Raw genomic sequence first — 23,491 nt, 5'->3', positions numbered from 1 at the left:
TATCTGGTCTAATAATGAAATAGCACTCCTTAGTCTCAACAGCTTCTAAAGATTTAGAATGTTAGAAAAATTTCACAAGAAAGTGGAGCGCACATGTTTTCAGTTGTTTTCTGACAAGTACTGTCATGTGTGATGCATACTGTTCGTGATGTGCATATTTATTGTATGTGGTGCATAGTGGGGCTTAATGCCTAACAGAAAGACCTATAAAGAGGATGTCTCCATTAACCACTTAAGACCCGGACCTTTAGGCAGCTAAAGGACCCGGCCAGTTTTTGCGATTCGGCACTGCGTCGCTTTAACTGACAATTGCGCGGTCGTGCGACGTGGCTCCCAAACAAAATTGACGTCCTTTTTTTCCCACAAATAGAGCTTTCTTTTGGTGGTATTTGATCACCTCTGCGGTTTTTATTTTTTGCACTATAAACAAAAATAGAGCGAAAATTTTGAAAAAAATTCAATATTTTTTACTTTTTGCTATAATAAATATTCCCCAAAAATATAAAAACAAAAAAATCCTCAGTTTAGGCCGATACGTATTCTTCTATCAACTTTTGGTAAAAAAAAAACGCAATAAGCGTTTATCGGTTGGTTTGCGCAAAATTTATAGCGTTTACAAAATAGGGGATAGTTTTATTGCATTTTTATTAATTTTTTTTTACTACTAATGGCGGCAATCAGCGATTTTTTTCGTGACTGCGACATTATGGCGGACACTTTGGACAATTTTGACACATTTTTGGGCCCATTGTCATTTTCACAGCAAAAAATGCATTTAAATTGCATTGTTTATTGTGAAAATGACAATTGCAGTTTGGGAGTTAACCACAAGGGGGGGCTGAATGGGTTATGTATGACCTCATCTGTGTTTCTAACTGTAGGGGGGTGTGGCTGTAGGTGTGACATCATTGATTGTGATTCCCTATATAAGGGAACACACGATCGATGACGGCGCCACAGTGAAGAACGGGGAAGCTGTGTTTACACACAGCTCTCTCCGTTCTTCAGCTCCGGGGACCGATTGCGGGACTCCAGCGGCGATCGGGTCCACGGGTCCCGCAGTCACGTTCACGGAGCTTCGGACCGGGTCGCGGGGGCGCACCTCGGGCGCGCCCCCGCAACCCTCAGCTGAGCACTTAAAAAGGACGTACATGTACGTGCTTGTGCCCAGCCGTGCCATTCTGCCAACGTATATGTGCAGTAGGCGGTCCTTAAGTGGTTAAACCTTTTTTATATATATAACTGTGTACCTACCACTGCCTGGTGTGTATGTCATTGTTTCCATTGTTTATTGGCCCAGATGTGTCCACAACAGTGGGTTCTAGTGTCTTGACTTGACTGATGTCTTGGGGAGCAGGTTTGAATTGCATGGATATCCGCAAAAGACACTAAAGACACTAAAGGGGAAAGGAAAGTTTTAGCAGATATTCTGATTATACAACACATACTATAATGTAAAAGGTGGCATATAAAGAATAGCAAAAAAGTCATTATGGTAGCACAAGCAACTAATGTTAGACCCCTTTCACACGGGGTCGTTTTGCAGGCGCTATTGTGCTAAAAATAGCTCCTGCAAACCGACCTGAAACAGCCACTGGACCTGAACCGACCTGAAACAGTCACACTGGAGCGGTGCACTAGCAGGTCGGTAAAAAAAAGTCCTGCTAGCCGCATCTTTGGAGGAGCGAAAGAGCGGTGTGTATACCGATCCTCCACCACTCCTGCCCATTGAGGCACCGTGGCTATACCGCCGGCAAAGTGCCTCTGCAGAGCAGCATTGCAGTGGTTTTTAACCCTTTCTCGGCTAACGGAACTCGGGTAAAACCGCACCGCTAGCGACTGAATAGCGCCGCATAATTGGCGGTAAAGCGCTAAAAATAGCAGTGCTTTACCGCCGACGCCGCCCCCACCCCAGTGTGAAAAGGGGTCTTAAGCCCTGTACACACGATCGGTCCATCCGATGAAAACGGTCTGATGGACGATCGTGTCAGAACGCGGTGACGTAAAACACAACGACGTGCTGAAAAAAACTAAGTTCAATGCTTCCAAGCATGCTTCGACTTGATTCTGAGAATGCGTGGATTTTTAACCGATGGTCGTGCCTACTAACGATCGTTTTTTTTCTATCGGTTAGGAATCCATTAAATTTAAAACAAGTTGGCTTTTTTTTAACCGATGGATAAATAACCGATGGCGCCCACACACGATCGGTTTGGACCGATGAAAAAGACCGTTCTCATCGGTTTAACCGATCGTGTGTACGCGGCCTTAGGAGAAAACTGGTCATAAAATGTTATTTTATAATTTTGGAAAAAACAAAGGGGTAGATTCAGAAAGCAATTGCGTCTGCGTATCCATAGATACGCAGCGTAATTGCTTAGTTGCGCCGGCGTATCGACTTCTCCTGATTCAGAAAGCTCGATACGCCGACTGCAGCCGAAGATATGACTGACATAAGGCTCTTATGCCGTCGTATCGTAGGCTGCATTCTTACGCTGGCCGCTAGGTGGCGTTCCCGTAGTGGTCAGCGTAGAGTATGCAAATTGCAAACTCACGCCGATTCACAACCGTACACGCGCCCGGCGTTCGCATTTTACGTCGTTTGCGTTCGTCGGTTTCTGCGTAAGGCTGCTCATGCTATTAGCAGGAGCAGCCAATGCTAAGTATACCCGTCGTTCCCACGTCGCGATTTTTGAAAATGACGTCGTTTGCACAAGTGAATCGTGAATGGCACTGGACGCCATTTACGTTCACGTTGAAGCAAATGACATCCTTGCAACATCATTTACCGCAATGCACGTCGGGAAAGTTTCCCGACGGAGCATCCGCACTACGTTCGGCGCGGGAACGCGCCTAATTTAAATGATCCATGCCCCCTACGGGATCATTTAAATTACGCGCGCTTACGCCGGACAGTTTTACGGAGCACCCGCGCAAATTACGGAGCTACTGCTTCATGAATGAAATGTAGCGCAAGTCATTTACGGAGGCGTAGCGTTAAAACGGTACGCTGCGCCTCCGTAAGAGTGCGCAGCCCTACCTGAATCTACCCCAAGGCTTATAAATAAATATTATTTTTTTCATTAAACGATAATATTTAATTAAAACATTTCTCTTTCTGCACCTTGTGGACTGTTCCTCTGAAATCATAACGCTATGGTATGATGTGATAGAGGTAGACATGAGTACATGACTAGCATGTCATTGAGGAATTAGGAAAGCAGCAGTATGTTCTTCTTTGGAATGCATTTGGGAGAATTTCAGAAACGAAAGAGACTAGAAATATGACTACTAGGGAAGACTGTATTCTTCAAGGTTGACTCATCACCAAACTTGCACTTTGAGCCAGGTTTTATTGAGCCTAATAATGGAAAGCTCAAAGGGACTAAATACTATCTCAGAATGCACGTATTTTAAAAATCTAAAAATGTGTCTACATCATAAAGCTTAAGAGCCGGTTCACACAGGGGCGGCACAACTTCGGGGGCGACTCGGCCAGGCGACATGAACGCGACATCTAAGGCGATTTGCAAAATGACTTCTGTATAGAAGTCAATTGCGTCGCTCCTATTAGAACGGTTCTATTCACTAGAATGGGACGCGACTTGTCAGGCGGCTGTGTCGCCTGACGAGTCGCCCCAGTGTGAACCGGGTCTCACTGCACAGAATATTGTCTCAGTGTGTAGGGGGCCAGATGGCTCCTGAGCTGTTATTACAGTTCTGGGACAGGGACCTATGGTTCAACTTTTTAGGGAGCTAAGCCGAGCAAGCCGAGGCTCTGACTCTATCCTACAAGTGATATAGACATTCAGGTTCTTAGCACTTCACCCCCCGGCCTGATCAGGTATCACAAAATATATATTGCTCACAGAACATAAAATTGTCAGTGGTTTCAAGTCTAGTCCAAATGGGTTCCAAATCAACACCTGAGACCCATAAGAATCGAGGCCCAGATGGCGGGTACATGCATCTGGGGAAACTTATGGTTCACCGCCACTGATGGATTCTTCGTTGTTAGACCACCACACACAGCGGACCCAATCAGGCTGTTAGATTTCTCTTTCCCCTAGAGATTGTCTGTGTCCTTGTGAGCAGCGAAAAAAAAAGAAAGGAGGGTGCACCGACCTTGTGTATTACCACTTAAAATTTTATTAAAAACAGAATAAAAAGCAATGGTCCTACTCACAAGGAAATTTAAGTAAGCGCTTTTCAGACAGCTGGACTGGACCTCACGGCACCTGCCAGAAGAACCTCAGACATCTGGACGGCTGACGCGTTTCTGGGGCGTACCCCCTTCTTCAAAGCCTAAGTGGTCCGTGGTAACTCTCTCCTGTGTGTCCTCCTTAATATACCGTATTTATCGGCGTATACTGCACACTTTTTTGCCCTGAAAATCAGGGCAAAATCGTGGGTGCGTGGTATACGCCGATACCCGCTTTCCCGCGCCGAGTTTGAATACTGCGCCGACATATACCGAGCGCAGTACACTCGTGTATTGTCGGGCAGTCTCGGCTCCTCCTGCGCTGACGTCCTGGACGTACAGGACGTCAGCGCGAGAGTAGCCGAGCATTGCCGACAATACACGAGTGTACTGCGCTCTGTATATGTCGGCGCAGTATTCAAACTCGGCGCGGGAAACGAGTGGGGAGGATGCGAGGACGCCGCAGAAGGACGCCGGACCCGACGAAGAGGACACCCGAAGCCGCAGACGGACGCCGGACCCGACGAGGCCGCCGATGGACGCCGCGCAAGACACCAAAACTGTAAGTACAAAAAAACTTTTCTCCACAGGATTCGGGGCAACTTTAGGGGTGCGCGCTATACGCGGGAGCACGCTATACCCCGATAAATACGGTAGGTATGTGTGTGTGTGCACATGTTCAAAGACGGCCCCCAACACTGGTGACCACTGATTGGCAGGCCCCACCCCCTCACAAAAACCCCACCCATCCCTACTGTCACCTCAGGATAGCAGGCACAGATGTGGTAAACAAAGGCATGTACTCTATCAGGGGGACCCCTAGGGTATCAATAGACAACTGCATAGTAGATAGCCTTCTTGATTAAAATAGGTCACAGGGGGATGAGAGAGGTGAGCCCGACTGACTGTGACCAGTCAAGCATATTTAACAGCAGCATCACTCACCATTCCGATGCGGGAGCTTAGTTACCCAGCTGAGCTTCACCTATTATGGTGATTGTCTTTATTGAACATATCAACAAGACACTTCTTGCTTTTATGTTTCTTTTACTAAGCAACTAAACAGTTGCCAGTGTAAGCAGCAATTTAGGCTTTATGCAATATAGTCCAAAGCATAAGATGATAAAGTCCAATAGCATGGCTTACAAATGTTCACTGTTACCTGTCAAACTGTTCCTTACTTCCTTTTGCTTGGGTGTCTTAGGTGGGATGCTGCAGTGGTCACAGTGCTGTATGAAGAAGACTGCTCCATATTTATTCTTCCTTCTCTAGTTCCGTTGGCCAAGAGGCCTACTTGTGTACCTCGGAAGGGGAATGCATGCTAGCGTCCCTATCATTTAATCACCACTGCACTGGCAGAAGCTCCTTTTCTCAGCTCCTTTCTGCCTACAAGTAGAAGTAGAATATGGACTGTGTAATGAAACGTCCCACACTGCGCTTGAGTGTTGTCGACATATACCACTTCCTCCCAGTCTGAATATAGATATCAGATATTCCAACCGCTAAAAACCACAAAACAAGATGATACTTGTTTGGTTGCTGAACATGGACTGTTTATTAGAACAAGAATACAGTCTTATACACAGTAAAGAGAAGGTTCCCCCCTCCTGCATATTACTCTAACAATATACCTGTAACCAGAAACATAAATTAACATGAGCTAATTAACTAATCCCTTAAAGCAGCCGATGCAACTCCCTAATTACACTACACATTATCATAAATATCAACATAGAACTCCTTCATACAAAAGCAGGGTTAAATAACACAATCAACAATGGGTGAAAGACTCTTAGAAACCATACTAGACTCATTGTAGCAGACAACAGACAGACGGGTGGCTGGAGTTCACATCAGCATCTTCTAACAGCATGTATTCCAACATTATGAATCAGTCACTATTTCTAATATGGCATATACAGGGTTCTCATGCCGCGTACACGCGGTAATTTTTCGGCATGAAAAAAACCGATGTTTTTCAGTATGTCCAAAAAACAAAGTTTTTCCAACTTCATCATTAAAAACGATGTTGCCCACACACCATTGTTTTAAAAAAATGATAAACAAAGCGCGGTGACTACAACACGTACGACGGCTTACTTCATTATGAATGGTAGTTTTACCAGAACGAGCGCTCCCATCTCATAACTCGCTTCTGGGCATGCACGGGTTTAAAATGTCGTTTTAGCCCAAACACGATCATTTTTTACAACCCGAAAAACTACATTTTAAAAAACGACGTTAAAAAATGCAGCATGTTCGGAAAAAAAAATTTTGTTTTTCAGAAGCCGAAAAATGTTATGAAGCCCACACACAATCATTTTAAATTACGTTTTTTAAAAAGGTTGTTTTTTTTCATGCCGAAAAACGACCATGTGTACGCAGCATCAGAGTCTGTGTGTCTTGGGGGGACATGGACCTGAATCCAAAGTAACACCACCTTAAGGGTCCCCAGGCATACAGCTCACAAAGAGCACCGTTCCCCCAAATTCCCATAATCGGTAGGCAAGAGGCCAACATTCAGTCCCTTCCAAAAGCCTCTGTCCTGGGTGAGTCCATCACAGACTGTCATTTCTGACAGACAAGAGACTAGATACCCAGGAATGACCAGCTAACACTGACTAATTCCCTGTTACCAGAGGTTTGCATGTCTGAGGAGCAGATTTGCAGTCTTGACTTGAATTCCCTCATGAATCTTCTATGCAAAATGCTTGTTATCTACAGTATGTCTTTCTATTAGCTGTTCTGATTTTGCTAGTTAGCTTCTGACCAACATGACCTTAGTGTAAGTATGCCTGTAGGCATATTAAGAAGTTGTAGGAGGATGAGGAGGGTCAAGGTGAAGGGGAAAGTAAGATGTAGGTTGTAGCATTGTTTTCAGGGCTACTCAGGGGACTGGAACACTTGCCTGTTCCCACCCCAAAGCCCAATGCAGACCAGTACTGTCTGCCTTCCTGTGTAGGGGTGACAGGTTCAAAACCACTCTATGCCACTCCCCGGTCCATCACACAATGACCCCTCAGTTCAATGAGGAGTTATTCACTTGCAAGGCATTGCTTATCATTGTTGTTACAGGCTATGGCTCAGACATGACTGTTGTATAACAGATGCAACTCATTACGCCCCTTTTACCTTACCCCCCATCTATTAACCTTACCCTCAGTAATTGAGACCACGCCAATTTTATGGGGTAAAAAGGCCGTAGCAGCCTAATTTATTTAACAAATATAAATGTATAAAGTATTACATAAATAACCCAAACATCTGTTAATTAACCTATAAATCCACTTAGCATTGGTCTTTGCAGGAACTCCTACCCATGTGGGAAAACATATATGCACTGCGGTACCTTCCCAGTGTATTGATAGGCCTTCAGCCGACAAGCTGGCTCAGAGACAGCCACTGACCGCAGTGTCCCATTACCACTTACCAGCTAACCTCCTTTAGCTGGAAACCACCATCAGGACCCATACCAACGCTATTTCCCCAAACAACTCTTCCTTCTGCCATATCTTCTTTCCCCTGCAAAGACCAACACCCGCCACTGCCACGACATTCAATATTCCTCTGACACAAACCTGAAAAGAAAACAGAAAAAAAAAAAAACGACAACACAAAACAGCATCCCAAAAACACAATAGGGACGGTGGGTGGTTGTCAACTTTCCCCTGCGCTCTGCTTGACCTCCTATGGGAGGAGCCACCTTTTATCAGATTCCACCCCACTCCCTTCTCACCCCAAGCCAACCTCTTCATTCTCACTCCTTTCCCTGTTAACCCTGTCATGTCAGCCCTCCACTGATTCACTGCATTCATTGATCCGGGCATTTCTATTTCATTGTGCAGTTGGGGCCCATTCACCTTCAGAAGGATAGACCTCTTCCCTTTAGCAACTATCAGCACCCAACCAAGTTTACACTGCGTACCTTGTATTAAGGATCCTGTTCTCGTGCACTAGCATAGAATATTATAAGTCAGCACCTGTGTGACAGACCAAACCAGGACAGGGGCTTTTGGAGGGGACTGCATGTTAGCCTCTCGCCTACTGACTATGGCCCCTGGCATTTGAGAGAGCTGCAAGCATTTAGGAAGATGTCCTGTTAAATAATATAAAAGGACATTAATATATTTAACAGTCAAGGAAGCCATGATGGTATCTGCCAACTTAAAACTCAAAAAGCAGATGCATGTGAAAAGAAAGCTGGTTAATGAGATTTGAACAGCCCTGGGTCTTCTTGAATACTGTTGTCGGACAGTCTGAGACTCCTGATTAATCAAAGCATTGTCTAGGTGTGAATTCCCATTCATCTATTGCTTCTGTCTGTTGCCTAATTTGACTAACTATTTTAGGTCCCTATGATGGTATTAGCCTTGTGTCAGCTTTACCTCGTTATCTAAACCATTGTGTGATGTTTTGGGTAAATATTCGGTTTTATTGTTTATGTGGTAACTGACCTAATTTTGAAGTGTATAAAAACTTTTAGTACTGTTCAATAAACAGTCATTCCTTTGGAGTTTACCTCAACATCTTGCCTGTGTACAATGCTTGGGGTAAAGGTGCTGGTATTAGCTCTTGGTCTGCTGGAACGATTTGGAGGGCAAGAGGCACTGTTTGGCAGAAGAACCCAAGCGTGTGCCAAGTGGTTCTCTCACAACCTGTCTATCTGCTTCGCGTCCTAACTGTATACAGGTCTACCTTACACACTTTAACTCAGGTATTCAGACATCCTCCTTGAACAATACACCTTCAACCAGAAGCCAACTTCTTCCTCCTTTAATCTTAGTAATATATTGGTACAACTTCCAACCATTGGAAAATAATAATAAGGCACATCTTGATGAAGCCCAGAGAACCCACATCTTCTGGCATAAGTTCAAGGCCTTTTTCCCTTTAGGCTGGTGCAGTGTCGGGTGCCTTAAAGCGGAGTTCCAGACGTTTCTGTGTTTATTAAAAGTCAGCAGCTACAAAAAGTGTAGCTGCTGACTTTTAATAAACACACACTCACCTGTCCCCTGATCCAGCGATGAGGCCGTCCAAAGCCTCAGTTGCTGGGTACCTGTCAAAGGTACCCCCCCCCCCCCAAAATGACATGGCAAATGTGGCATGTAAAGCCACGTACACACACGATCAGTCCATCCGATGAGAACAGACCGATGGACCGTTTTCATTGGTTAACCGATGAAGCTGACTGATGGTCCGTCGCGCCTACACACCATTGGTTAAAAAAACGATTGTGTCAGAACGCGGTCACCTAAAACACAACGACGTGCTGAAAAAAAAACGAAGTTCAATGCTTCCAAGCATGCGTCGACTTGATTCTGAGCATGCATGGATTTTTAACCGATGGTTGTGCCTACTAACGATCGTTTTTTCCCATCGGTTCAATTTAAAGCAAGTTGGCTTTTTTTTAACCAATGGTTAAATAACCTATGGGGCCCACACACGATCTGTTTGACCGATGAAAACGGTCCATCAGACCGTTGTCCTCTGGTTAACCTATCGTGTGTACGAGGCCTAAGGGGGCCAGGAGTCCCTAAAGCGCAAGTTTCACTTTTGAGGCCCATGGCAGCCCAAACACGGGGATAATGAACATGGCACCACTAGTCCACTCCCCCTCTTTTTCTCTGAATACGATACTCCCACATTTGAAACATAAATACAGTGTTTTGAAAAAGTATGCATACCCCTTGAAATGTTCCGCATTTTGTTATGATACAACCAAAAACATAAATGTGTTTTATTGGGATTTTCTGTGATAGACTTAAACAATGTGGCACATAATTGTGAAGTGTAAGGAAAATGATAAATGGTTTTCAATTTTTTTTTTACAAATAAATATCTGCATTTGTATTCAGCCCCCTTTACTCTGATACCCCAAACTAAAATCTAGTGGAACCAATTGCTTTCAGAAGTTACCTAATTAGTAAATAGAGTCCACCTGTGTGTAATTTATGCTCAATATAAATACAGGTGCTCTGTGAAGCCCTCAGGGGTTTGTTAGAGAACCTTAGTCAACTAATAGCATCATAAAGGCCAAGGAACACACCAGACAGGTCAGGGATAAAGTTGTGGAAAAGTTTAAAGCAGAGTTAGGTTATAAAAAAATATCACAAGCTTTGAACATCTCATGGAGCACTGTTCAATCCATCATCCGAAAATGGAAAGAGTATGACACAACTGCAAACTTACCAAGACACGGCCATCCATCTGACAGGCCAGGCAAGGAGATCATTAATCAGAGAAGCCACCAAGAGGCCCTTGGTAACTCTGGAAGAGCTGCAGAGATCCACAGCTCAGGTGGGAGAATCTGTCCACAGGACAACTATTAGTCGTGCACTCCACAAAAAAATTGCCTCAATGGAAGAGTGGCAAGAAGAAAGCCATTGTTAAAAGAAAGCCATAAGAAGTCTTGTTTGCAGTTTGGAAGAAGCCATGTGGGGGACACAGCAAACATGTGTAAGAAGGTGCTCTGGTCAGATGAGACCAAAATTGCACTTTTTGGCCTAAAACTAAAATGCTATGTGTGGTAGAGAACACTGAATGTCACCTTGAACACCCCATCCCTATCGTGAAACATGGTGGTGGCAGCATCATGTTGTAAGGATGCTTTACTTCAGCAGAGACAGGGAATCTGGTCAGAGCTGATGGCAAGATGGATGGAGCTGAATACAGGGCAATCTTAGAAGAAAACATGTTATGCCTAGTATACACGTGCGGGATTCCCGGCGGTAAAAAGTCTGCCGGGAATCCCGAGAGGAAAACCAAGAACCTGCTTGGTAAGTTTTTCCCCCTACACACGAGAGGTTTTCCCGACAGGAAAACTGCGATGGAGCTTTGGTCGGAAATCCCGGCCGTGTGTATGCTCCATCGCAGTTTTTCACATAGGAAAACTGCCGGGATAAAGACCGCCAGGAATCCCGGCAGGAAAAAAAGAGCTGGTTCTCTTTTTTTCAGCAGTTTTCCTGTCGGGAAAACTGAGATGGAGCATACACACGGCCGGTTTACCCGGCCAAAAGCTCTCATGGCAGTTTTCCCGACTGGGGTGGAGGTTCACCTTCCAGCAGAACAATGACCATAAACATACAGCCAGAGCTAAAATGGAATGGTTTAGATCAGTGGTCTCAAAGTACCGGCCCGCGGGCCATTTGCGGCCCGCGGACCAGTTATAAATGGCCCGCAGGCAGGGTGGAAGTGGGGGGAGCAAAGAGTAAAAAAAAAAAAAAAAAAAAAATATTTTTTTTTTTGAGCTGGTGCTATCTGGTGGTGAGCCGTTGGTATTACAAGTTAAGCATTACAAGTTAAACAGCAATTCTAATGTCATTTTACACTTTCACTGCCATCTTCTTCCCTCTAATTAGAACCCCCAAACATTATATATATTTTTTATCCTAACACCCCAGAGAATAAAATGGCGATCGTTGCAATACTTTCTGTTACGCCGTATTTGCGCAGCGGTCTTACAAGCGCACTTTTTTGGGAAAAAATTACACTTTTTTTAATTAAAAAATAAGACAACAGTAAAGTTATCCCCATTTTTTTTTATATTATGAAAGATAATGTTACCCTGAGTAAATTCATACCCAACATGTCACGCTTCAAAATTGCGTCCGCTTGTGGAATGCCGACAAACTTTTTTACCCTTTAAAATCTTCATAGGTGACGTTTAAAAAAATCTACAGGTTGCATGTTTTAAGTTACAGAGGAGGTCTAGTGCTAGAATTATTGCTCTCGCTCTACCAATCGCAGCGATACCTCACATGTGTGGTTTGAACACTGTTTACATATGCGGGCGCTGCTCGCGTATGTGTTCGCTTCTGCGCGCAAGCCCGTCGGGACAGGGTGCGTTTGCTGGCTCCTAGATTCCAAGCAAATTTCTCAAACCCTGCCTTACACCAGTGCTGGTGGTAATAATGCGCTCGCTGACACCAGTGCTGGGGGATAATAATGTGTTCGCTGACACCAGTTGTTTTTGAAGTTTGAAAGTTTGCATGCGGCCCCCCATGGCATATGAAAACTTGTCTTGTGGCCCTCAGGTAATTTGAGTTTGAGACCCCTGGTTTAGATGAAAGCATATTCTGGTGTTAGAATGGTCCAGTCAAAGCCCAGACCTAAATCCAATTGAGAATCTGTGGCAAGACTTGAAAATTGCTTTCCATCCAACCTGACAGAGCTTGAGCTATTTTGCATAGAAGAATGGGCAAAAATGTCACTCTCTAGATGTGCAAAGCTGGTAGAGACATCCCCAAAAAGACTTGCAGCTGTAATTGCAGAGAGAGGTAGTTCTAAAAAGTATTGACTCAGGGGGGCTGAATACAAATGCACGCCACACTTTTCACATATTTATTTGTAAAAAAGTTTGAAAAACATTTATCATTTTCCTTCCACTTCACAATTACCGTATTTATTGCGGTATAACGCGCTCCCGCGTATACCGCGCACCCCTAAAGTTGCCCCCGAAATTCCTGTAAAAAAAAATGTTATATGATTTTATTACTTACAGTTTTGGTTTCTTCCCAGCCTCCATCATCCTGTCCGGCGTCCGTCTGCGGCCTCGATGGTGTCCTCCCGGCTTCTCCAGCGCGCGCCTCAAGTCGAGTCCCCGCTTCCCGCGCTCAGTTCGAACGCCTCCGCCGACATATACCGAGTGCAGTACACTCGGGTACATTTGGCAAGGCTCGGCTTCGCTCACGCTCTGTGACGTTTATGCGTGAGCACGAGCTAAGCCGAGCCTAGCCAAATGTACCCGAGTGTACTGCACTCGGTATATGTCGGCGCAGGATTTCAAACTGAGCGCGGGAAGCGGCTATCGGCGTATATCGCGCACCCACGATTTTCCCCTTATTTTAAGGGGAAAATAGTGCGCGATATACGCTGATAAATACGGTATGTGACACTTTGTGTTGGTCTATCACATAAAATCCTAATAAAATACATTTACGTTTTTGATTGAAACATGACAATATGTGAAAAATTTCAAGGGGTATGAATACTCTTTCAAGGCACTGTAACTTAGCAGTCATACTTGTGCGCAGGGGGTGTGCCAGTTTCCCCTATTACCTGGACTTCCCCCCGCAGTGCTGCTGGCTTTCCTCCTCTCCTCTGCCCCTTGCTGTTGTAGGGTATTTTTCAGAATGGAGAGTGGGGGAAGAGGCTAGTGAATATGTCATTTACTGGCCCTTTCCTTTACTAAATGAACACAGTGAATGCACACTCACTCACTGTGTTCATTCATAACTGAAGCATATGCGGTTCATAGTGTGATCGGGGTAATAACTAAAGCATAGTAAACAGAGTTTCCTATACTTCAGTTTGTGAATGAACAGGAAGCCGCTCAGCACTATCATTTGCATTCACTGTCCAGAGCAGCTGATGCTGCAGAGAAAGACATGTGTGTTTGAGCTTTGGGGTGCACACTCTAATGCGAGCTTGGGGTGTATTTCTGCTTAACATAACTTGCCACCAATGAAATATTTACTGTTGCAACTAATACCATGTGAGTAAATGACTCACTTCTGGTTTTCAGCATGTCATTCTGAAATTATTTATGCACTTACTATGTCAAGAAATGAACTTTTAATAGGATATTGGGTTAAATGATACATCTATTTATTCAAGTGTTTTCGGAGTTTCATTTTATTATTGCAGCGTGTTCTTTCTCAGTCCCACTTATGAAAACATCAGCTTGCCAGAAGCATGGCAATGCCAATAGCGATAAAATGTGCTGATTTCTGAATGTTCGGAAATAGAAATGTCAACTTACTCAGCTGTCTGTTGATATTTGGAATTATTTTGACTCAAACATTTTTTATAAAAGCTTCTGCATGTTGAAGAGAGTCCCGCTCATGCATTTTATTAAGATGAATCGCATTTTGTGTTTAATTGTCCTTAAAGGGTCAGTCTGCACAAAGGTTTTTTTTTTTTAGATAGAGTCTTGCATGGTGAGCAACTACTGGCACCTTACCGTATATCTTACAATTTATAGATATAGATACTGTACCTCAGTTGCAAGATCATTCTCCCATACCTTTGTAGCAGAGTCCCGGGTCCCATGAGGCCTAATGGTGACCTCCAGAGTTAGGGACAGCCAACATCCTTCTGTGCAGAGTGGGTTGCAAGGCATGGTGGGTGTACTGCAAGATGAAATGTGCCAGACACTTTTTGAATGCAAAGAGATTTATTGTCTCTTGAACGGAACTGTGGGATAGAGGGTTAGGGCCACGACACTCTTAAGTAGATGCAATGATAATTGGCAGACTCCGAGACTTCTATAGGAAGACAGCTATACAGGTGAAGGCCTCTAGCTGGACACCACTTCTGTATAGTTAGGACCACTGTCTCCTACGGCAACAATCTTGTATCAGTTACTAACATCTCCGCCCGGGCCTCATGGGTTGTAATGTAACAAGGTGCTGGGTAAACTAATGATTGCAACAGATGGCCACGCCCCCTAGTTACATTGCAAATGACACACGACAGAGTGGACATTGAGGGAAGAAAAAGAGGGGCGGCGGCAGCAAGGGAACTAGCTGAGGAAGAAGAGAGACAATGGCTGCAGCAGGGTAATAAGACTGGTGGAGGAAGAAGAAAGGCAATGGCGGCAGCAGGGGAAGAAGACTGGCAGAGGAAGAAGAGAGGCAGCGACGGGAACAGGGGAAGAAGACTGGTGGAGGAAGAAGAGAGGCGGTGGTCGTGAAGTCACGACCAGCTGCTTTTAGTTTCCTGCTTCCTGGTTCCCAGCCTTCTCTGGGTCCCTGTAAGATCACACCAGTGCCCCAGGCTGCAAAGGGAAAACAGGACCCAAAATGGGATGTTTATGAGACTCCAGGACTGGTGATTTTTCACCACATACTGAACTCATCTAATTTAACCTGAGCGGATTGCCTTTTGGAGGGACAGTCACCTACCTGAGCCGAATGAGGATCTGCTGGGAGTGAAGCAACACATAGCCCCTGGGATTTTTCATCACCTTGACAGGGTGGATGTTCAGGCCTTCTTGACCTCATCTAACAGGGGGTCCAACAACTCTGGTAAGGGCACTCACTTACCTTTCTTCCTGGTGTGACCGCGAGGAGCAGTTTCTTTCAATCAACTTTCAATTGAATTGGTGGTGGACTTTTCTTTCACTTTATTACAGCTTTTTTAAATCACTATTGTGAATTGGACATTCATATTTTACTTACTGATTTTTGGACACATTTTTCACTCATCAGTTGGGATTTTGTGTGGTATATAGTCTTTATCCCCTGGAGGGGCATCGACCTTTATTTACTTCATTTATATACAGTACACTCACTTTTTGCACAATTTTTTATGTTTTGTAGATTATTTAGCCCAACCTAATTTCCCTTTCTTTTCCACTGCAGGGGAAGAAGACTAGTGGTGGAAGAAGAGAGGCGGTGGCAGGAGCAGGGGAAGAAGACTGGTGGAGGAAGAAGAGAGTTGGTGTCAGCAGCAAGGGAAGAAGACTGGCAGAGGAAGAAGATTGGCGGGGGGAAAAGATTGGCGGAGGAAAAGGACATTTTGAATAAAGGATTTGTCAAAAACCATCTTTTGTTTTTTGTCACTCTAACCTACTTTTTGGGTGAATGGGTAGGGGTACAATGTACCCCATACTCATTCACATGGGGTGGTGGGATCGGGTTGTTGACCTTGTTATGTCACGACCAATGAGGCCCGGGCGGAGATGTCATACGGAGGCAGGCTCTCCTCGTGACGTCTAAAGATGAACAGGCTCCTTTGTGTTTGAAAAAATTTCACACAACAGAACGCGCATAACGGCGTCAGACAGCAACGGAACAGGACCAGGATTTTGGAAGTGCTTTGGGTAGGCAGCGGCGGCGGGACAAGAAGACATCTAGAGGCAGAAGACAGACAGAGCAAGAAGACAGATGAAGGCAGACGACAGATGAGGCAGAAGACATACGGGGAAAGACGGCAGAGGGAAGCAGAAAACAAAAGGCCTTTGGAATGAAAGGATTTGTCAAAAATCGCCTCTAGTTTTTTGTCACACTACACAACTTTGATTGTGTGAATGTGTAGGGGTACAATGTACCCCATACTCATTCACATAGGGGGGCCGGCATCTGGGGGTCCCTTTGTTAAAGGGGGCTTTCAAATTCCGATAAGCCCCCTGCTCGCAGACCCACACAACCCCCGTTCAGAGTTGTGGGGATGATGCCCATGTCCCCATCAACATGGGGATAAGGGGCATGGGGGGAACCCAAAGCACCTTCCCTATTTTGAGGGAATGTGGCCTGGTACGGTTCAGAAGGGGGGGGTGCTCACTCGTACCCCCTCCCTTTTCCTGACCTCCAAGCTGCATGCTCGGATAAGGGTCTGGTATGGATTGAGGGGGGACCTCACGCCGTTTTTTTTTTTTTTTTACGTGGAGTTCCACTTTAAATCCATACCAGACCTAAGGGCCTGTTATAGAATTGGGGGGAACCCACGCCATTTTTAAAATATATTTTGGGAAAAAATATGGATTGCTGGGCCGATAAACTACTCACATATTTCTTGACATGCGCGTGTAGTTAAAAAAAAATTCTTTATGCCCACGGAGGTCTTCATACAGTATCATGAACTGGCCTCTCTCCTCCCTATTTGCGATTATGGTATAAACCCAGTATCTTCTTCATCTCCTCCTTTTCCTCTTCTCTACTTCCAGCAAGATTGTCGCTGTTGCAGCAACAACTGTTGGCATGATCATGGGCAGAGCAGCACACATTTTGGAAAAAACAGTAATCCACACAATATAGACTGCTGTTCAACCAGGAAGTGTCCAGGAAGGTAGTGACCTACCTTTTATTACTTTTTATTACTTTTATGACTACCTTTTATTACATCACATACACATCTAACAGTGATTGGCCTGTGTTTTCCGTCAGATATGGCATCCCATCAGAATTGTAACGGAAGTGACGTTTCGTCGCCGCCATCTTGCTACACCCTGCACTCCTCCATAGTAATGATACACCAAGAAGGGGGCAAGCGGACATCTTGTTACACCCACCAGAGTTTTGCATTTCACAGTTATTTTTGACAGGAAACGGAGCTTATATGCTTAAATACAGTATTTGGAAATCCTAATCCAAGACTGTTTAGATGTTAAATTTTAAAAGCAGCGGCAAACCTGCTGATCCCACGGGTTTGCTAATGTGACAGAACACCTCTGATTTTAGAAATTCAGCATGTAAATCCTGTATTTAAGCATATAAGCTCAGTTTTGCATTAAAAATAACTGTGAAATGCAAAACTCCGGTGGGTGTAACAAGATGTCCACTTGCCCCCTTCTTGGTGTGTCATTACTGTGGAGGAATGCGGGGTGTAGCAAGATGGCGGCGACGGAACGTCACTTCAGTTACCAATTCTGACGGGTCGCCTAATCTGACGGAACACCTGCACAGAATTCGCAGCTCTGATTAAATACCTGACATGTTCCTTCTGAATTTGCAGCTGATCAGGAAGCTAAAATGCTGAGGAACCGCTGAACAACTGATTTTTATCTTTGCAGGAAAACCAGAGCTGCAATTCGCACCGGACTAGTGTGTACCCAGCCTTAAAAAGTTTTACTAGCCGGAGAGTGTGCTCGAGAATTTTTGCACTGATCAAGCTAAAATGGGGTACAATAGACATTTAGGCTAGGTTCACACTACTGCCATCCAATTTTGAGTGCAATTATGTAGTGCAACTTGGATGCAACTTTTATGTGGTTTGTATATTTTATGGGGCAAAAATCACGTTGGAATCGCACCAAAGTAGCACAGGACCCTTTTCCAAAACCATGCTGTGCTGTGTTGAAGTGAACGGGCACCATTGAAAATAATATGATTCCCATTTGCATGCGATTCTGCGTGACCCAAGTTGCACCTGATTGCATTTCTGTTTTAAAGGTGCACCCAAAATTATTTCACCACCAGAACTTTCCTGGCTCTTTTGTTCTTAGAAGACTCCCATAGCTAAATTTATTAGAAGTCAGCATGTCATAGCTGAGATTTCAGAGCCAGGAAAAAAACTCACCTCCTTTTGAAATTCCAATTCCACTCCAAAGAACATAGGTTAAAGTGTTAATTGGTCATATTTAGTAACATGTTGGTTTTCATCCACAAAAAACTGGAGATGTTAGTTCTCGTGCTGAGTTTTGGCAAAAGGGCAACTGAGAAAAGGTGATTCCCTGCACTTCCCTGACCCCTAAACGTAACCGAACCCATAAAACCTAGAACAAGACTCCAGGCAAACCACAAAATACCGTTTAAATACTGTACATGTTTTCTGTGTTACCTGCCAAAGGATTTGTAATTCTATACACCTGTATCCAACACTATCCAAATAGAAAAAAAATTGCTTTTCAATAGAAAGTACTGTATAATGCATTATATGGCTGCAGCTAACAATTGTTTTCATAATTGATTAGTTGGCTGATCATTGTTTCAATTAATCGGATAAAAACCTAACAAAAAAGCTGGGTTTAAAGTTTAGTCACTACATAAAGTTTAACCACTTAAGGACCGGACCAATATGCTGCCTAAAGACCCAAGGTGTTTTTACAGTTCGGCACTGCGTCGCTTTAACAGACAATTGCGCGGTCGTGCGACGTGGCTCCCAAACAAAATTGGCGTCCTTTTTTCCCCACATATAGAGCTTTCTTTTGGTGGTATTTGATCACCTCTGCTGTTTTTATTTTTTGCGCTATAAACAAAAATAGAGCGACAATTTTGAAAAAAAATCAATATTTTTTACTTTTTGCTATAATAAATATCCCCCAAAAACATATATAACATTTTTTTTCCCTCAGTTTAGGCCGATACGTATTCTTCTACCTATTTTTGGTAAAAAAAATCGCAATAATCGTTTATCGGTTGGTTTGCGCAAAATTTATAGCGTTTACAAAATAGGGGATAGTTTTATTGCATTTTTATTATTTTTATTTATTTTTTACTACTAATGGCGGCGATCAGCGATTTTTTTCGTGACTGCGACATTATGGCGGACACTTCGGACAATTTTGACACATTTTTGGGACCATTGTCATTTTCACAGCAAAAAATGCATTTAAATTGCATTGTTTATTGTGAAAATGACAGTTGCAGTTTGGGAGTTAAACACAGGGGGCGCTGTAGGGGTTAGTGTTCACTTAGTGTGTGTTTACAACTGTAGGGGGGTGTGGCTGTAGGACTGACATCATCGATCGAGTCTCCCTAATAAAAGGGATCACTCGATCGATACGCCGCCACAGTGAAGCACGGGGAAGCCGTGTTTACATACGGCTCTCCCCGTTCTTCAGCTCCGGGGAGCGATCGCGACGGAGCGGCTATAAACAAATAGCCGCGCCGTTGTCCTGGATCGCTCCCCGTGGGAACCCGCGGAAAAGCAGGGATGTACAGGTACGCCAATGTGCCTGTACGTGCCATTCTGCCGACGTATATGTACATGCGGCGGTCGGGAAGGGGTTATAAAAAGACAATAACCAGCTATATGGTTGGGGAACAAAATACCTAACCCACTCTGAGAATAACAGAAGCGATATATATACTAGTATGCCCCGTACACACATGCAGGATTTACGACGGGAAAAGTTCCTATCGGAAATCCCGAGGGGAAAGCCGAGAACCTGCTTGGTCAGTCTTTCCCCCTACACACGTCCGGTTTTCCCGATAGGAAAACTGCAATGGAGCTTTGGCCAGGAATCCCGGCTGTGTGTATGCTCCATCGTAGTTCTTCCCATAGTGTAAAGTGGATTTACCTTTAGAAAATAACCCCCAATGTGTCTTGTAGCCCACTCCCCGACAGTATTAGACTCACCAAAAAATATTGCTTTACACTCACGTGTTCAGCAATAGTGCATTACCCACAAAGGGTTAAGCCAACGATCTGTTCCTCTCCACACACAATGAATGATTAGGTGCAATCACATGGGGAGAAATAACAAAGAAAAGGCTCCACTAGTGTAATAACGTCAAACACACCAAATTTAAAAACAGCCTTAATACATTGCACTTACAATATATACAGTGGAACCTCGGATTATGAGCATAATCCATTCCAGGAGAATGCTCGTAATCTAAAGTACTCGCATATCAAAGCGAGTTTCCCCATTGAAGTCAATGGAAACGAAAATAATTTGTTCCGCATTGACTTCAATGGCATGCAATACCGCATGCGGCCAGAGGCGGGGGGCGCCATAGAGCCTCGGAAAAAGCCGAAAAGGCCCGGACACCTCGGCTGACCTCGGCAAACCTCGGAAAGGACTTCGTTCCCGAGATTTGCCGAGGTCAGCCAAGCTGTCTTTGGGTCTTTCCGTGCATTTCCGAACGGTGCGGATCGGCACCTCAGGCCAAACGCGGTACTGCACAACGCTTCGGCCTGAATTGTGCTTGTTTGGCAAGACAACACTTGTCACCACTGTGCCCATCAATTTCCGCCAGTGTGCCATCAATTGTCACCACTGTGCCATCAAACGCAGTCACTGTGCCATGCCATCAAACGCAGCCACTGGACAATGCCATCAAACACAGCCACTGTGCCATAAATTGTCACCACTGTGCCATCAATTATCACCACTGTGCCCATCAATTGTCGCCACTGTGCCATCAATTGTCGCCACTGTTCCATAAATTGTCGCCACTGTGCCATGCAATAAAACGCAGCCACTGTGCCATGCCATCAAATGCAGCCACTGTGCCATCAATTGTCACCACTGTGCCATCAATTATCACCACTGTGCCCATCAATTATCACCACTGTGCCCATCAATTATCACCACTGTGCCCATCAATTGTCGCCACCGTGCCATAATTTTTCCCCACTGAGCCATCAATTGTCGCCACTGTGCCATGCCATCAAACGCATTCACTGTGCCATGCCATCAAACGCAGTCACTGTGCCATGAATTGTTACCACTGTGCCCATCAATTGCCGCCAGTTTGCCCCCTCAAAAACCACCAGATTGCTTCCCCCCCATCCCCCAGCACTTACCTTTCTCGGGTCAGCCATCCTCCCTCAATGTCTTCTCCCGAGTCCCGCCCTCAATGTTGCTTCAGCCAAGCAGGTTACCGGTAACCAGACCCTGTGAACCTGATTGGCTGAGACGCATGTCAGTGTTAACCAGGGAACACACACCCCCTGCGTCCCCTGGTTAACTATTTGGAAGCCGATTACAGCCAGGGGCGGACTGACCATTTGCCCGAGGGCCCCATGCCACTAGGGGGCCCCATCAGGGTTGCCAGCCTCAGTAAAACCAGGGACAGTATGTAAAAATATGTGTTTTTTTTAACATATGTCCCTGAAATGTCCCTTACCGACATCCTTTTGGTCTAAAAATCCCAAGATTATAGCTGCCCCGCCTCTCCAGTACGTTTTCAGTGTGTGTATGAGTATTGTGTGGCCCCATAATCTATTGCCTGGGGGCCCCATTATATCCTCTTGCCTGTGGGCCCCATAATCTCCTCTTGCCCGGGGGCCCCATAATCTCCTATTGCCCGGGGGCCCCATAATCTTCTATTGCCCAGGGCCCCGTAAGTTGTCAGTCCACCCCTGATTACAGCCCACAGGCTGTAATCGGAAAGCCTATCACTGGCTCTGATAGACACTTCCACAGCCAACCAGCTGCCGTTATTCAGATGGCCGGCGCTCACCAGGGGGGCGGTCATCTGAATAGTGGGTGGCAGCGGCGACAATACAATGCATGAATATTTATGTATTGTACACTAAGTGAGTGACGGCGCAAGGGAGAGAGGGGGCGGCGCTCCTGCGCCCACTATGGACGCACCGCCGCTGGTTGTCACCCAGGACAGAAAGGTTGTTTTTGGTAAGACCACCAAGTGAAAATAAAGGGGGAAAAAAGCCTGTCAAAAGAAAACGGATGTAGACGCCACATCTACTGACAAGTAAACTGCAATGTATTAGGCCCCTTTCACATTGAGTCGTTTTTCATGCGGTACAGCGCTAAAAATAGCGCTGCTATACCGCATGAAAAAATCATGCCCTGCAGGCTTCAATGTGAAAGCCTGAAGGCTTTCACACTGAAGCGGTGCGGTAGCAGGACCGCTCCAAAAGTCCTGCTAGTCGCATCTTTGGAGCGGTATAGGAGCGGGGTGTTTACCGCTCCTATACCGCGCCTTCCCATTAAAATCAATGGGGAAACCGGGGTAATACCGCCCGCGATGCGCCTCTGCAGACCTTTTACGGCCGCTAGCGGGGGTTAGAACCGCACCACTAGCGCCCAAATATTGCGGTAAATACGACAGTATAGCGGCGCTAAAAATAGCGCTGCTATACTGTCACCGCACCTCCACTGCCCAATGTGAAAGGGGCCTTACATTCTTGGGGGGTTAGATGCACATTAACTCAAATTGATAACATTATTTACATCAATAGTTTATCTTTGACATTTATATCTTCAGGGCAATACATTATTTTATTATTGTCTTCATATTTACTGCATTGTCATATATAGACATCTATTTATCACACCAGACATAGGTTCCACTAAGACTTCTTTGCACTTGTAGTTCTGCAGGGACTAGAGAGATATTTTGTAACACTTTTCCTATCTGCTGTATATTATATCACAGCCTACTGACCCTTTATTTGCCCCTTCTCTGTTTACCTTCCCCTTCTTACTCTACCAAGCTGTCGTTTTCTCATTAATAGCCTCATCGCTGGCTGCTAAATTGAATCTGTCTTGATTTGCCTTCTGCTGCTGCCACCTACTGCAGGCTTTGCATATTACAAGATACAAATCGATGTATTTTTCTGGTGACACTGATATTATATTAGATCAGCAAACATAGGTCCATTCATTGCAGGGTATAAAATACAAGAAAAAAATATAAAAAATATTATTCAGCCATTAACCAACCATTTTGCTGGTCAAAGACCAGGCCACTTTATGCGATTCGGCACTGCGTCGCTTTAACTGACAATTGGGCGGTCGTGCGACGTGGCTCCCAAACAAAATTGACGTCCTTTTTTCCCACAAATAGAGATTTCTTTTGGTGGTATTTGATCACCTCTGTGGTTTTTCTTTTTTGCGCTATAAACAAAAAAGGGCAACTATTTTGAAAAAAAAGAATATTTTTAACTTAAAGTGGAGGTTCACCCTATAAAAAAAATTCTAACAGTACATCCAGCACCGTGCTGCATATAAAATGTCACTGAGCTTTATTTTTTTTTCCCCGTAGATATCGTTTAGGCGTGGAAATCACCGCGGCTTCCGGGTAGGGAATCCCGCGGGAGTGGGCGTTCCTATTGACATGCCAATCAATTGTCGTGGCGCGCTGTGTGCGCCGT

Source organism: Rana temporaria, chromosome 5 (genome assembly GCF_905171775.1).
Source record: "Rana temporaria chromosome 5, aRanTem1.1, whole genome shotgun sequence".
Classification (NCBI taxonomy): Eukaryota; Metazoa; Chordata; class Amphibia; order Anura; family Ranidae; genus Rana; species Rana temporaria.
This window is presented reverse-complemented; position numbering follows the sequence as displayed.